Here is a 15022-nt window from a genome sequence, read left to right on the forward strand (position 1 = left end):
TAGAAAACACAAAAGCAGCAGTGCAGCCCTGTCTCATATGCTGGACCCTCAGAACCAGAAGAGCAAGACCATCACTATATGGCCACACCCTCTGACTCAGCATCATACTCAGATCACCCAGGAGGGAAGGTTTTGTACCCCAATTAACTAGCTAACTAGTTAACTAACTAAAAAGGCTGATCTGTCAGTCTATGAGATAAAATGATAGAGGTGAAGCTAACATGACAATGTTAAAGACTACTCAAGAAAACTAAAGGCCCATAATAGCACCAATGCTGTGATGCTCTTATGAGAACCAAGGGCCGAAAGAGAACTGTAATGATGGCTAGAGATCATATGGGTTGTAAACTTGCTCCACACCCTGTTCTAAGAGGATGGGAACATAATGGGATCCCCTTAACTTGTCAGTGTCCCTGACTAAATGAGGTTCCAGATCATGGCTTGCGCTGCATCGACCTATACCTTATGGCAGCTGTTCAGCCAAGATGCTGGTGACTAAATCACGTGGACTCTGGGGTCAATTACCGTAAAGACTCAGAGCTCTCTTGCCTGGCAAACCCAAGTCACCTTTTTCAGCATGGGCCTATCTGCTCTTCTCTGGCAGGTAGGCCAGGTGGTTCTCAGAATGGGTCTGGAGACATCCCCCAGTTAACTGAACATACTAATTTCATTTTGCAGGAAGTCACAGATGGGGGGCATCTGTCTGGCCTGTGCCTCCAATGCTCCAGTGGACAGGACTGGCCCTGAAAAGCAGAGTGCTGTGTCTTCAAGCCCTTAATCCTCCTGGATGTTGGTACATGTTTGTGCTTGGCAATTCGGGGCTGAACAACTGAATAATTGGAGAATAAGGCAGGGGGTACAGGGACCAGACACAGAAGTTGCCATTCTGGATTCCTGAGCAAGCAGCAGCTAGTTGGTGGTGCTGAAGGAGTTGGTCATTGTAGACCTGCCATTCCTGTTGTGGACCCTTCCACAGTGATACATGGGCTTCCCAGTTATGCAATCCAACACTTAGGTCTCTCTCAGCCTCAGTTTTCCTATCTGTGAACTGGAATGTGGCAAGAATGGAAAGGCCATGGCCCCATACCACCAGCCTGCCCTGACACAAGGCAGCACAGACAGGAAAACCCATCACTGCCGAGGATGCCCAGCTCCTCGGGGGAGCAGGGAAACAAGATACTCACAGCATGCAGATCTACAGAGTAGGTCAGAGCAGGGGCATCCCCCAAGATGGGGTCCGGGAGTGAGGGGGAGCCACGTCGCCTACTGTCAGTACTGGAAGCTCCCCACGTTCAAGACCTAGGGAGGGTGGGGACTTCCATGGGTCTGCACAGGAGGTGAACTAGACAGAGTTCCTTGGGCCTGGCCCTAGAGAAGCCCCCTTTCTGGGCTCTCAGAAGGGCTGCTAGGCACAGACCTCGCCTTCGGAAACGGCTGACCGATTTCCCTCCTGTGAGGAGATCCTGGGCTATGGTTGCCAGGAAAGATACATATTCACAGTTATTTTTCACTGTGGTTGGAGATAAAAGCAGTAAAACAGTTTCATGTCGCTGCCGCTGATGCTATCTCAAGCCCAGATCTGCTCTTTCAACCTGAAAGATGATTAATCAAAAACCTTTCTCCCTGTTCTTTTTCTCCACTTCAAGGGAAGATCTGCACAAACTTCCCAAGCCATACCCTCAGCCCAGCTGGACCCTCACTCAAGGGGAAGTCCAGCACCTCCCTCAAGAGTCCGCAGTTCTGGAGGTGGGTTATTGCACAATTAAGTGTACAAATCCTAAACGTATAGCTCAGAGAATTCTTATCAATGCTAACATCGAAATAATGAAGACCAACAGAAACACAGAATATCCATCAGCATCTCCGAAGCTTCCTGTTTCCTCCCTTTTATTCAGTATCCTTCTCTAAGCTTTCACCACAGGCTGATTTTGGCACATCTTGAACTCAAGGGGAAACATACATAGCATTCTGTTACTTATGCTGGACTAGTTCCATTCAGTGCTGCGCCTGTGCAGTTCTTCCTAGTGCAGAACCACGGTCTCTTTTCTGTTGCTGCTGTGTAGTATTCCATTGCCCAAATATCCTCATTCCACCACTCAGAGACCTCTGGGTGGTTCCAATTCTTGACTCAAATGATAAAACTGCCATTAACATTCTCTTAGTCGTGTTTTGGTCAACACAGGTTTGTCTTTCTGCTGAAGATGCAGGGTATGATGCAGTTATCGGGTCACAGGATATGTATTACAGCTGTAGCAGGGACTGCCAATTGTTTTTTCCCAAGGAAGCCTTTAATAAACATTATTGTTGGTTTTCCTGTCTTGTGTCAGACACTGCTTTTTAATGCTGGCTCTCTCGCTCATTCCCATTCCATTGTCTAAGCTTGCTTCTCCAACACCCTTATCATTATTGGACATTCTTCTCTACATTGTTTGCTCTCACCAACTGTCAACATTCTGATAAGCCAATTACTGGGAAATAAAACCCAAATCTGACTGAGTCCTCAAGCTCATGGGGCTGTGGGCCTGACCTTGGGCTTCAGGCTCAGGCAGACTATGGTGCACTGTGCTTATCAGTGAGAGCGGAAACTGCCCAAGTTTGCCATTTGCCAGTCTCCCACTCTGTCATAGCTCTGGAGGCTCTGTCTCCCCACTTCCAGAAGTAGCTCATACCGGGCCTACTGACATGGGCTGTGGTGCCAGCGCACAGTGGAGTACAGCCTTTGTCCACAAGCCTCTGGGAGACCCCAGGGAAACTAATGGGTTACTGTCCTATAGGGAGGGGCCAAGCTTAGTAACACAGCCCTGGGTGCCATCTTGGGTCTCCCCAGGGCTTGAGAGCCCTCACCAACTTCCCACTACCTTCTGGTATAATCGTTTCCCTGACCCCTTTCAAAGCTGCCCACCTCTCTTTGTCCTGATGGCCTTATCCTGACCCAGCCCACCTCACTTACACAAATAAGCAACATCAAATGTCCCACAGACCATCATCCCTAAGCAGACCAATCCTCTCTCTCCCATGGTGGCCACTATTCATTTATTCCACAAATATTTACTGAGGTGCTCACATTTTAGGGAATTAATTTTCTATGTCCTACATGGGCTGCCTGCTGGATCAAAGCCCTTTGGTCTTAAATGCTAACTCTTGCAGACACCCCTGCCTCGCTACTTACTACCCTGTCTCCCTCTCAGCAGTCCTGAGTCCCAGAAACATACATGAGCCACAGCTCTCCCTGGAATGCACTCCTGCCAACTGGCTGACATCTGTCACCCAGCATGGTTGATCAATATCCAGTGGAATGCAAAGAGACCTTCACTGGGCACCCTCTTTCTCAGTATCTGCTCGGGCTTGCCTGCCCACCCCCATGGCTGCAGGAGTGTACTATCATGTTCTTTGGATTATGTTTCTGCTCTGAACTGCTCTCTCAGGTCACTACACAGGTGCCAGCAGTGGTTATGTTCTGGGCTTTGAGAAAGTGAGTCTGTCATATCTTATTAAATGACATGCTCATAGATTTTACACAAGGACAGAAGGGCAACATGAATTCCTCCAAATTAAGAAAATGTTACTTGGGGCAAAAGTCGGTAGTAGGCTATAAAAGGTACACAATACATAACCAAGGACCTTGTTGTCATTAGCCTTATCGACGGCAGCCTCTGAGAGGTGAGCCACAGACAGCCCCTGAATCCGGACAGGGAAGATGGGAACCCAACAGCAGCACAGGTACCTGCTGCTTTTTCTACTTGATGGATTTGGAGACTAGTGTAAAGGAAGAAGCAAGAAGGAGGGAAACCTGGCTCTTTGACAATGTGTCACACTTCCTCCAGCTCTATGCCTGGGGCAGTCCCAAGCTCTCCCGGTGGAGGACCTGGCTCGCTTCCAAGCCTCTTCCTCCAGTCAGCCTAGAGAAGGGTTAGGTCATGTGCTGGGAGGGAAACCAGGGAGGCAGCAAGTGTTGCTGCATCTCCAGCTCCAAGCCAACAATGACATAACATAGTAACTCATAGTCTACCCCTCCCTTCAGATTCAGAGTTCTGGCCTTGACTGACCTCGATAGCCAGCAGATTCCTGTTCTTGCTGGGGCACCCCTGCGATGGTTTCTGGGGGGTCTCTCCTAGGTCTTCAACTGAAGTAGCAGCACTGTCCCTCCTAAGGATTAGCGATGTCTATGGATCAGACGGATCTTAACCTTACAGACACACACAAGCCATAGCCCCAGGCCATGGTCCCTCCACAGGTTTCCATGCCTATGGACCTATGGGCCTCACAGACAGAGATACAGCTTTGGGCTCAGAAACCAGGCAAAATCACCCATTAGTTTTCTAGGTATAATGAACATCCATGGTTGGGAGCAGCATCTTTCCACGGGCAGACAGACAAAACAGGTCCAAAACAGTGACAGCCAGGACTCCCAGGGACAATGACAATGATAGAACGACAGACACAGAGGCAGCTGGGGATAGACTTAGCCTCTTCCAGTCTGAGTCCCTGGCAGAAAGAAGTGTTTGGGATAAAAAGGGCTAATTCCATTTTTGGCTCAGCCTCAGACAGCGCATGCCCAGAAACTTGAAGGTGTCTCTTCTTGGCACTGTGCTTCGAGGCTTTAAGAGACTTCTCTTTCTAAGGTGACAATGTCCCCAGTATCAGGAGTCCCAGGAAGGTTGTGGATCTTAGTTCACCTGGAGCCAGACTCCAAAGTCAATTCCTTCTTCTTTTTCACCCTTCCCTTATCAGCCTTGTGGGGCAGGGAGAAGCTCCTCCTATTTCTCTAGGGAGCATGTTTAGAAATATAGACTCCTGTCTCTCTGGTGGCCATATTTCCAAGTCTAGACTCCACATGGATAGTGGACAGTACCCAGTAGAGGCTGCTGGTTGGCAATGCATGACTACCAAGGACACTCAGCTCCAGTTGGTCAGCTTCTTTCTCTCCATCCCACCAAGACTTCCAAGGCCCAGAAACCAGAGGACCCAGGAGAGAACGCAAGTCAGGTGAGGACGGGGGTCATTAGACTTCTTGAGAAGTATGGAGATTGAGGTGAGGGTTGCTGTACTTTTCCATTTACTATCAAATTGGGAGAATGGAGTACCAAAACAAACAAACAAACAAACAAAAAACCAAAACCCACCCAAGTGGAATGCATAGTCTTCCCCACTCCCACTGCATAACCCTACCTCCTGATGACCAGGTTCAGCACTCCTGTCACAGTGGCGACAGTTTCCTCCTGGTTCCTAAATAAAAGAAGGTTTAATTACCATGCAGCATCCTTAGACACTTTTTGTGTGGCATCTGATGGAAATATTAGCCCAGTAAGCCAGAACCTCTAAACTTACCAAGCATAAAACTGTGCACAGATGGGAAGCTTGAAATTTTTATGTGAGTTATTGCTGTTTCTATTAATTGTTTTATTTCAAAACCTTGTGTTATACATACTGGGGTCACAGTTCCACATAACAGGTTTTTTTTTAACAAAAAATTAATTTATTTGAAAAGCAGAGATACAGAGAAAGAGGGAGAAACAGAAAGAGAGGTCTTCCATCTGCTGGTCCACTCCCTAAATTAATGCAATGTCTGGGTCTGAGCCAGGTTGAAGCCAGGAGCTTCTGTGTCTCCCATGTTGCTTCAGGGCTCTAAGAACTTTGGCCATTTTCTGCTGCTTTCCTAGGATCTTTCTGCTTAGCACAGAGACAGACTGCAAATGGAGCAGCTGGAATTCGAACCAGAACTCATATGGGATGTCAGCACTGCAGGCAGTAGTTTAACCTGATACACTGTAACACTTGCCCCTAGAACAGTCTTTGATTTATTGTAAGATAAATTTGGTCTAATCTCACGCTTATGGGATTCTATACTTGGTGGCTCAAAAGCCCTAAAAGCCTTGACTGAGACACTGCAGAATGAAAACACCAACCGAAACCTCAATGTGTGTTCACTTATGTCAAAATGATGAAACTGGTCCTAATAAGGTAAGAAAATCACTATCAAAGTAGTCCATTGATCTTATCAAGGCACATTGTTTTTCAAGATTAATTCATTTTTGGGCCCGACGCGGTGGCATGGTAGTTAACGTCCTCGCTTTGCACACCCAGGATCCCATACGGGCGCCGGTTCTAATCCCGGCAGCCCCGCTTCCCATCCAGCTCCCTTCCTGTGGCCCGGGAAAGCAGTCGAGGACGGCCCAAAGCCTTGGGACCCTGCACCCGCGTGGGAGACCCAGAAGAAGCTCCTGGCTTCGGATCGGCATAGTATCGGCCGTTGCGCTCACTTGGGGAGTGAATCATTGGACGGAAGATCTTCCTCTCTGTCTCCTTTCTCTCCTCTCTGTTTGCCCGCCTTTCCAATAAAAATTAAAATAAATCTTTTAAAAAAAGATTAATTCATTTTTATTGGAAAGGCAGATCAGATTTATGGAGATAAGGAAAGACAGAAAGATCTTTCATCCACTGGTTCACTCCCCAAATGTTCACAACAGCTGGAGCTGAGCCAAGCTGAAGCTAAGAGCCAGAAGTTTTTCCAGATCACTCAAATGCAGGATCCCAATGCTCTGGGCCACCCTCTACTGTTTTCCCAGGGAGCTGGATGGGAAATGGAGCAGCCAGTACACGAACCAGCGCCCGTATGAGATCCCAGGGCCTACAAGGTAAGGATTCAACCTTTGCGCCATGGTGCCAGGCCCAAGGCACAGATTTGTGTCTTGACCTTTATATGAACCAAGCTTGATCATTTATGCCCTTCAACAACCCCAAAGGGATCACCTGGAGAAAGGTTTTAGTGGACAACATGAGATTTGGGGTTATCTGCTCAGGCCATTGGCTGTGCCCTCCAATCCCGCTTATGTTTAAATCCAGATGTGCCACTGCCTCCTTGGGACAGACTGTTGCTAGGGCCACCTGATCTGAGAGCTTAGTGGGCCTGAAAAGCCAAATCATCACAGACAGTCCTTGCAGCATATGCACTTGTTCAGGACTTACAGCTCACCAGGGCTCAGAAATCTGGCATAAGCTGTTTTTGAAAAGGTAGGTAACTATCCTCCAAGGTAGACAGTATGGCCTTGTCCCAGAACTTTGGGACAGATGTATTTTCTCACTACTATAACTTTAAAACCACAGGCTCTGATGGTTCAGATACCCCTCACGGCAAAGATACTTGTATTACAACCTGAAATTGCCACAATTCTTTCCTTCCTGGAGTCCTACTCAAACACAGTAGAATTATATGCTATTGACAGATATATGGGTTAGAGTGACATTCTCAGTTGTATAGCTGGTTGCATACCTACCAAATATTCCTGCTTCCTTCTTCATGGTGGAGAACAGATATAATTTGTCCTATAGTTCAAAAGAAATCTCCTGACATGCTCCTGACTACTTCAACCTCTGAAAGCTTTAATGGCTTGGCAGATCTGAATGGAGTACATTTATCATGCCCAGATCACCAATCTTGTTGTCCTGGCAGATCACACTGTGTCTATATAATGTCCAGATGGTGCAGAATCCTCCCTTTGGGTTTAAATCATGACAGAGAATAAGAAAGTTAACCTTGCCTCAGAAACAATTTGTCCCATATGAATGCAAACTCTTTCTTACAGAGATAGAAAAGAATGTATTCATCAGATCAGTGCCCACATTCTGTGTGCCTGGGACCCTGTAATCTGGCATAGTTAAGATTCAATATCCAAAATGCATAGTGGCTACAATTGGAACCAAGATTGCTAAGCTAGCTCCAGGATTCATCTGAGTTTTCTGGCAGTGAAACTGTGGGCTTCTTTTAGGTCTGCATTGGTGACAATAATTTCTGCCAATACCCCTAGAATGTAATTTTTTTTATTCACTATTTTGGCTATGATAGGAAGATGTATTGGAGGATTTCATTGGGCTTTCTTCACCATGACGGCTTTTACCACAGAGACATGGGGCCTAATGTAGGAATTGTGAATTATCAATTATGTTTATATGATAACAACAATGGATGGTCCTGTGGATTCAGAGGGACTGCCATGAACAGAACTTGGCCAGAAATCTATTTCCTGGCCTTTACGATCCCCTATTCTAACACATTTCTGGTGACACTTAAGATCCCTAGGTAACAGTATCAAATCCTATGTTCAACAATCTTTAAAGTGTTCAAGTATTTTCTTATTCTTAGTTTGTCTGACTACCCAAACAAAAAGTCACAGGTCCTTTGAGAATTGGGAAAGTCATCGTCACACCCACTTGTGGTGATATATTTCTTTTTGGGAGATCTGGCTTCTTCAGTCAATAAATTCTGAGTCTGAAAACTGCACTCAACTGGTTCAGATATGGAAATTCACCAACAAGCTTTTTGTTGGGGTAACTGAACTCTTAATCCACAGTGAATTTTTTTTTTTTTTGATTGTGTAGATTCATCAGTACTTCTGCTGGTTGCCAATCTATTATCTTTTTTTTTTTTTTTTTATCTTAGAGATGGTTGTGTTCTATTACCATCTCCATAACTCTTGTGAGTCAAATCTTCTTAGCTACTATCTGACCTTACTACTCATGGTGACTGTGCCCTGACCTGTCACTTAAGCCCTACCACTTGCTCTCTATCATCTCAAAGTCTTACCACTCTTAAACGAACAGCCCTGTTCTACGACATTTTTTATTATCAGTCTTGGCCTTATAGAGAGCAGCCTCAACTTTACTTCTTAGTGATACTGGTATTCTTTCCCCCAGAATATTCCGTATTGATTTTCTATCTTCTAGGCCTTAAGTGAGTTTTCCAGCTTTACTTACCACATCCTCTCCTGCATACCCACATTCTACATAGTTTTTCATAAGGAACTCTGGCACATCTACCCTTTAGTGTGAGCTATCCTTTCCTACGACAGCTTCTAGGATCCATTCTGACAATGTATTTCAACTAGGACCCTGCCACAATTCTAAATGCTATGTCTCAGGAAACTGAAAGTATTCCCACAACCACAAAACTCTTTAATCCAAATTTCTATTCTATTCCATTGTTCTAGAATCCAGTCCTATGCATATTCTGCTGGCTACAGATAGTGTTCATTGGCTAAGTCTCACATTTCCTCTTACATGTAGTTCTTTTCTCCATTAGTAGCTCTAGTACATCTCTGGCCAGGTGCTGTTGTAATTTAATCTTAGTTATTGGCCTAGTTGTCAAGAGGTAATGTGGGAGCAGATTCTGATAGAATGAGAGAACAGATCCTGTGGGGAAGAGGCTTTTTACATTATCTTTTTAAAGCAAAGAGGCAAGCTAAGCTCTAGCTTTTAATAAGGATGAATGGTCCACTTCTGCAGGCTTGAAGTGTTTAAGAGAAACTCATGATTTGAGATTTTCAGACACAACAGAAATACCAGTCATACGTATCAGGGCCTCATTCTTTCCAACCATTCATTCCAACTGTTGGCTGGGTGCTTGGCCTATGGAGCTTAACTATTTGTTTTAGCCTTTTTCTCATTGCTATCACAAAAATGCCAGAAGCTAAGTATTTTTTAAAGATAAAAAATAAATTTAGTTCACAACTTTGGAGCTGAAAGTCCAAGAAGCATGACTTCAAGCTTAGATGAGGGCCTCTTGTGCCACATCATGGTGGATGGCACCAGGGTAACAGGACATTCAAAAGACACAGACAGGTGACATAACAAAAGAAATCAGACAGAGATTCAGGGATCACACTTTCTGCTTTTTAGCGGCATACTTTCCGCTTTTTAACGGCTCATTCTCACAAGAACAAGTATCTCACTCCCTAGATCAGCATCAAGCACAAGGCAGTGCCCACAGTGACCTAATTATCTTGCACTGAGCCCCATGTCTTAAGTTCCACCACTTCTCAACATCCCCACACTGAGGACCAAGCACCCAACACAAACCATATGCTCAAACCATAGCAACTACTATGACAACTAAGTTCTAAATTTGATTTTCAGGTTCTTATCTTCCATTGCAAGAGATAAGAGTTCTCTATATACACCAAGAGGCCTATCGTTTCCACACTTAGCTTTTAATGGCCCGTTAATCACTCCAAGATCTCCATTAGCTTTTACTGAGAATTAGTTAAGCTTAGGAATTCCACTATCACTACAATAACTAGTTGAATTTTCTAACACATAATGCACTGCACTACCTAACACATTCTCCTCCAACAGAAGTGAAAGTTTCAACAATTCTATTATTACCATGTGCCAGGGGCTGTCTGCCACATTTGCAATCATAACGGGAGATGGGGATGATCAAGTTTGAAAACCTCATCTCAAAATTACTGATCACTCCTAAAACTATATGTTATAGAGGGATGATGCAAGAAGCAAACTGAATTGGAGATTAGCATGCAGAACCTGTTTTGAGGAAAATCCCTTGGGATCAACCCCTATGAAGACAGAGGACTGAAGCAGGATGAGGCAGAAGGAGATAACGAGCTCCCAGGCAGGTTCTAGTTAAGCCCATGGGAGCTCTCCTGGGACAGTTTTTTTAGTTTTCCAAAAATGGCAGGAGCCAGGCCTTAAAACTCAAATTTCTCAGCCAGTAGTTATGGGTTGCCTTACCCCTGCCTCCAATACAGGTGTGACTTCATGCAAAGCCAGATGCAAGGAGGGCTGATTGCTGAAGCAGCCTTCTCAGCAGCTGGTGGAATAATTCCTTCCCTTAAAAAGGGGGCTCTGGCTGCAACATGGTATCCATAGACTACATTAAAATGCTCCACACAAACAGGCACCCTGGGCATATGGTCAGAAGTCTGATACTAAGAAATTCTCTCCACACTAAGATTTCAATGCTTTAGTTTAACCTTGTTTTCTATTGAGACAGATATCCAACTGTACTCAAAAACTCAATTTATCAAGAAACATGGCTTCAAGGCCCCACTGCCTCCCTAATATTGAGCATTTACAGTGCCTAAGCCAGGAAGTACCATGGGCACCAGCCAAGTAGTCATCATCTCTCGGCAGCAAGCAGACTCATCCCCATCCCAGGTTAGGGTGGGGGAGTCAGGTATAATTCTTGGGCAGGTAATTCCAAAGCAGTGTGTGAGTGAAAGAGGACGAGTCACTTGCCAGTCAGGTAAAACAGAAGTGAAGAGCATGCCTGTGATGGATGCCTGGGGAAAAGTGCCTGGGAAAAGGTATGGCAGAAATAAGATAAGGTCAGATCAGAGAATGCTGCATCCAGTGTGGTGACTACAGACTGGTGGAGCTTCCACCCAAAGAGGGGCCTGCAGAAACACATCTGGAAATATCACCCACTTGAGGTGCTTCTTGGGTGGCTAAGCAAAGTCAGGTATTCTGCTTAGAGAATGTAGTCCTGATTTGGCATTCAAATCACAAGCTTGAGGCTTCTAGAGCAGCCAAGAAGAGAAAGAACTAGACCTCAAGAAATTTGCCAACCTAAAAGAAGGGCAAAAGAAGACAGCTGAAGATGAAACTGGTAAGTGTGGTAAGCGTCAGCCATGCAGGAGGAAGAGCAGTGGAAGTGGTAACATGGGAGGCCGAGAGGACAGAAAATCTCCCTGTACATGGAGTCACGGGGCAAAGCGACAGGAGCCTTAGCACAAGCAAGAGGGGATAGAGGGCATGATGGGAAGGGAACGGCCTAGATTGTTCAGGTGCCTGGAGGCTGGAACCTTTAGATCAGCTGCATACTGAGCAGGATTCATGGGAAAGCAGTCATAAGCTTGCTGGTCACCTCAGCTTCCCTTTCTGAACTTTCCCCAGGACCTCACTAGAGCAAGATAGACAGGAATCACAGTCAGACCAAGGTTACAGCCCACATTCATGCTTCCCTAAGGGAGTAAATCTAACTGGTCCACCCATTCATTCTGGCAGCACTAAGCTCCTTGCAGACAGGGTGACATCCAACTGTTCCAAGGGCTTTTTGAACAAGCTACAGTGTTTCCTACAGGGAAACCCCAGCCCTGTGAAAACAGACCCCCCTCCCCTTGAGTAAGGCCTCCAGAATCTGGGCCAGAAGCCAGGGTGGGGCAAGCCACTGAGTCAGGACAGTGGTTTGTTAGCTTCCTTAGTCTGTGGTCACATAGATCCTCACTACCCTAACTGACAACCTTGTAGGAGTCAGGAGCTGAACTTGATAGAGGCATTGGAATCACGTTATTTCTTTAACAGTTGTTGGGAGGGGCGCTGAGGGGAGAGAGATCAGAAACCCCTTTCACAGATGATGTGACTGAGGCTGTGAGCACAGAGCTCACAGTCCAAGGCCATAAACAGAATGTGTTAGGGAAGAGACCCAGACTTTAGTCAGATTCCCTGACAGGTGCTCTTCCATTACCTTGCCTGCCACTACACCAGTCAGGATAAGTCACTGACAGAAGTGCCAACTGTTGCTTTGCTGTTTCAGAATGTTAGGTAGTTCTGAGGTCTCCAATGTCTGCCCCCACTACCCTGACACCTTTGACTTGAGCCCTTCCAGGACCATCCTCCATATCTGGGCAGCCTCTCATACCTAATATCTCAGCTTTCCAGACTCTTCACTTCTCTATGGGAATTCAGCCCCAAGCCCCAGGTTGTTCCTGACTTCACATTGCCATTAGAGACAAAAGCACACAGGAGCACAGTGCTAGAGAACGTAAGCAGAGTGCACAGGGACCTAACTCCTACGTTAGGGCAGCTTCCCAAGAGTCCAGACAGAAAGGCAGACACAAGGAGCAGGGACATGGGTCTGTGTCACCCCAGTGAGGTTCCTGGGGCAGCCCCAGTTCCAGGGCCTTTACAGGGGATCTCCTCCCTTTCTCTCCACAGGAAGCAAGTGTAGCTGCTGGCCAGCCACAGAGGTCTGGGCATTCCCAGAGAGCAGCAAAGGGGCATCTGGTAGCACCCCCAACCTGCCCCTCTTTGGCCTTCTTCCCACCAGTGTCACACTGACAACCACTTCTTATCTCCAGAGTCTGGCTTCCGGCTGTTCTTAAAGAGCCCCGTGGCCAGATGGCTGATTGCCACCAGGCTAAGAGGGTGTAAGCTGAAACCTGGTGTTTATAGAGAGCTCACACCTTGTTCACCACATGGAGAGGCACTCATCTCAGTAACCAGAAAAGCCTGAAGACTGCTACAAGGCACAATGGCTGGCACAGGGGCTCTTCTGAGGGATGTGTGTGCATCCATTCAGCTACTCACTCATTCAATAAATGGTTACTAAGCACCTACTTACTGTGTATGAGGCACTGTCCTAGACATTAGGGTCAAATGGGAAACCATCCAAATTTTCTCTCTTGGTGATCATATTCTGGTGAAGGAAAGATACTAATGCAGCAAGCGAAAGAATTCCCAAAGCTGTTAGATAAAAGAAGTGGAAATAGTGTGACACATGATGGCATAGAGATCCGGGGGAGTCAGTGGGAGCCATTCTGAGTAGACAAGTGTCTAAAATCTGGCTGACAAAAAGAAGCTGACATATGTTTAAGGATTATATAGGCTGGTGCACTGGCTAGAAGTCACAAGGATGAAGGTGACAGTGAGGAGGTTATTCCAATTTCCTTGCTGAGTGATGGCCTCACCTGGAGGGTGGAGGTAAAGAGGGAAAGCAGTTAGGAAAGGGGTCCCAAGGGAACAGCACAGAGACTGCAGCACTGGAGGAAAGTGGGCTTGGTGCTGTGGAACCTAGCAGGTGGAGACCCCTTGCTTCACCTTCTATACTTTGTTCCTTGGCTGATCTGGACTCTTGGAGGCCTCTGTCAAATGCTCTTGGAAAGTTTCAATAGAATCTAGAGGGACATGGGGACAGATGACAAGGGATCTTGTGACCTGGTCCAGCTGGCTATCCTCACATTCAAGGCAATCTAATTCTGGTCATAGAGGAACTGGACTTGATGTGCAGTAAGCATGTTCCCATACTTTGGATGTAACTTTGAAGGATGGATGCTTTAGCTGTTGCCTGTTAACTGCCACCCAGCAGGTGATGCTCACTTAGCCTGCAGCATAGTGACAGCCAGGTAACTAAGCTGGCATCCTCCTGATTTGGAGCCGCTTCTGAGCTGCTGACCAAAAAGCAGACGGGGTGATGACAGGCCAGGAGGGAGAAAGCTGCCAGGAACATGAGTAGCAGTAAGCAGAAACTTGTGACTCATCATGACTCCTGCCTGGCATACTACTGATGGTAGCTCCTCTCCCTACTCTGCATCCAAGCCCCAAAGATACCAAGGCAGGGGGGTTGGTGCTGCCAAGATGAGGCAGAACAGAATTGGGACCACTGAGTCATAAATGGCAATAACAGTGTGAGCATTCAGTGTGAGTATTCAGGGGCAAAAGTGATCCACTAGAGGTATTCTATCTGCAAACTTCAGTGGCCTGGGGCACCATGAATATCTGTGACCCATCTAGTCATAACATTTCTAATTGGTGTGTCACACTCTGGAGAGACCCTAACTGTCTAGAGAGCATGAGAATGTGCCATTTTTAAGAACTGGGCTGGAGGGCCACTGTTGCGGCTTAGTAAGTAGAGCTGTCAGTTGTGACACCAACATCCCTTATGAGAGTTGCTTCGTGTCTTGGCTGCTCCACTACTTATCCCAGCTTCTTACTAATGACCTGAGAAAAGTAGTGGGGGACGGCCCAAGCGCCTGGGACCCTGCTACCTGTGTGGGAGACTTGGGTGAAAAGCCTGGTTCCTGTCTTCAGCTTGGCTCAACTCGGGCAGTTGCAGCAACGTGGGGAATGAAACAGCAGAGGAAGGCTTGCCTCTCATTCCCTGTTTTTCTTTCATTAACCTTAAAAAAAAAAAAAAAGAAAGAAAGAAGAAGAACTGGGTAGGGGCCAGCATTTTGGCACAGCATGTTTAATCATTGCTATGACACCAGCATCCTATACTGCAACTCCAGTTTTAAGTCCTGACTGCTTCATTTTGGATCCAACTCCTCAAAAACAGGTCTTGGGAAGACATCAGAAGATGGCCTAAGTACTCCCACATCCATGTGGGAGACCTGGAGGGAGTTCCTGGCTCCTGCCTGCAGTTTTCAGCCCAGCCCTACTTATCAGAGCCTTTAGGAGAGTGAATCAGAAGATTGAAGATCTGTTTCTCTCTATCTTGCCTGACCCCAAC

The sequence above is a fragment of the Ochotona curzoniae genome, unplaced genomic scaffold (assembly GCF_017591425.1).
Source record: "Ochotona curzoniae isolate NIBS_2020 unplaced genomic scaffold, NIBS_Ocur_1.0 contig_1, whole genome shotgun sequence".
Lineage (NCBI taxonomy): Eukaryota > Metazoa > Chordata > Mammalia > Lagomorpha > Ochotonidae > Ochotona > Ochotona curzoniae.